Source organism: Orycteropus afer, unplaced genomic scaffold (assembly GCF_000298275.1).
Source record: "Orycteropus afer afer isolate SDZICR_OR568_19922 unplaced genomic scaffold, OryAfe1.0 scaffold00858, whole genome shotgun sequence".
In the NCBI taxonomy this organism is placed as follows: Eukaryota; Metazoa; Chordata; class Mammalia; order Tubulidentata; family Orycteropodidae; genus Orycteropus; species Orycteropus afer.
Genome location: NW_006922445.1, coordinates 72,361 through 75,009, shown reverse-complemented (window position 1 = coordinate 75,009; position 2,649 = coordinate 72,361).

Here is a 2,649-nt window from a genome sequence, read left to right as displayed (position 1 = left end):
TAACGATTTTGAGTTTTGTTCCACAGTTCTCACACTCTATCCAGGATCTCTTGCACTGATCCCCCTCTGAGTGGCAGGCAATGGTAGCCCAGCACCATGTAATTCTTCTGGTGTCATGGTCATATAGGCTGAGCATGTCAGGGTCTACCAGTCCCTTGGACTAATTGTTTCCATGTATCTTTGGTTTTCTTCATTCTTTGCGCTGGATGGAGACCCATCATTGCATGTAGATGGCTGCTTGCAAGCTTTTAAGACCCCAGTTGTTATTCACCAAAGTAGGATGCAGTACAATGTTTTTGTGCAGTATGTTGTGCCAATTGAACTTGATGTCCCCTACAACCATGGTCCCAAGCCCAAAGGTCCAACTACTTGTTCCCTCTAGGTAGCTGGCTGAGGCCAAGAAGTCACCAGAAATTTTCCTTTGTTAGCTCTAGCATACACCAGCACAATCTTACAAGACATATAAACACACTTGTAGAAACATCATCTGTCAACATGATCATGGACAAACGATCCCTGCCTAGACATTCCTGATCATTCAGCCTGTTCACCCATCTAGTCACCCATAGATCAGTGCTGACTATCACTGACAACACGGTACTATATAAGCAAAAAAGTTCATCTTTATTGTCTGTACCTCCAATGTACCTCTCTATGTCTTCTTCTACCTCAATGTTACCATGTTGATCACTCACATTTGGTACATTGCCCTTCCCCTCACCCAAATCAATACTTGTCTCTACCTATCTATTATTGTTCCCTCACTTCACTTGCCACGGCTGGTAAACAACAAAGAAAGTTTCTTTCCATATATAAACCTTTCTTTGAGTTTTTACAACAATGAACTAGTACAATATTTGTCCTTCTGTGATTGATTTATTTCACTGAACATAATGTCCTCCAAGTTCATCCAAGTTATATTGTGTCTTGTAGATTCTACATCATTTTTAAATTTTGAATAGTGTTCCATTGTGTGTATGTGCCATAGTTTAGCTCTCCATTTTTCTGTTGATGGGCACCTAGGTTTTTTCCATCCTTTTGCTATTTTAAATAGTGCTGTGATGAATATGAGTGTGCATATATATCTGTTTTTGTCCTGGCTCACACTTCTTTAGGATATATACCTAGTAATGGAATTGCTGGCTCAAATGGTATTTCTAATTCTAACTTTTTAAGAAATCATCATACTGATTTCCACAGTGGTTGTATCATTTAACCTTCTCATCAGTAGTGTATGAGAGTCCCAATCTCCTCACATCCTCATCAGGATTTATTATTTGCTGTCTTGTTGAAATTTGCTAGTAGTGCTGGGGCAAGATGATATCTAATTGGTGCTTTCACTTGTCTGTCTAATAGCTAATGGTCATGAATATTTCTTCATGTTTGTTGGCCGCCTGAATATCCTCTTCAGTGAATTGTCTGTTCATGTCTCTTATAGAGTTCTTCACAGTAACCTGATATCCTTTTTATTTCAGTTAGTTCTGTTTTAACATCGGCCAATTAATTTTTTACTCATGTTATTTGTATTCTCTCCCTCTTTTCCTTTATTAAATTTGCCAGTGGTTTGTCAATTTTGTTAATCTTTTCCAAAAACCAACTTCCAGTCTTGATTTTCTCTATACTCTATTTTCTATTTCATTTATTTCTGCTTGAATCTTTATTATTTCTTTTCTTCTGGTGACAGTGAGCTTTTTTTTTTTTTTTTTGCTTCTGTTTTTCTAATTATTGGAGATCTTGGGTTAAGGTGTTGATTTTGGTTCTTCCTTCTTTTTTGATATGCGCATTTATTGCTATAAATTGGCCTCTAATCACTGATTTTACTGTATCCCAAAGATTTTAGTATGTTGTGTTTTCATTCTTGTTTGATTCAGGGAATTTTTAAATTTGATTTCTTCTACTACCCAGTAGTTTTTATGGAGGGTGTTATTCAGTTTCCATGTGTTTGTTCTTTTTTCCATTTATCTTCCTATTGTTGATTTGTAATTTGATATTGACTTCTCTGGCTCTCTATTTTCCTCTTTTGTAAGGTTATTTTAGTTTTAAGAATTCTTTTTCTGGGTTGATTTCTGGATGTTGTTGTCATGTGTCTTAATCTCAAGTATATATCTTCCATTGTTGGTTTTCTGTCTGAAGGCCTCCCTTAAGAATTTCTTGTAGGATTGATCTGGATTTTATAAATTCCCTTAATTTCTATTTGTGTGGGAATGTGCCAATTTCACCATCATATTTGAGGGACTATTTGGTTGGATATATTATTTTTGGTTGTCAATTCTTTCCTTCAAGGTTTTGTATATGTCAGCCCACTGCCTTCTTGCCTGTATAGTGTTTGCTGAGAAATCAGAGCTTTGCCTTATTCATCATTCTTGTAGGTAACGTTTCATTTAAGTTTCTTTTTTTGTCTTTGATTTTGGAAAGTTTGATTATGCTATGTATTGGTGACTTTTTTTTGGAGATCTATCCTGTACAAGGTTCATTGAGCTTATTGGATGGATATGTTTTCATCTTTCATGATATTGGGGAAGTTTTCTGCTAGCAATGCTTTAACAATTTTCTTTCTCTCTCTCTCCCTCTCTTTGGCTCCTCCTATGCTGGAATTCCAATCTAATATGTTATTTCTTTTGATATAATTCCATATAACTTTATTTTATT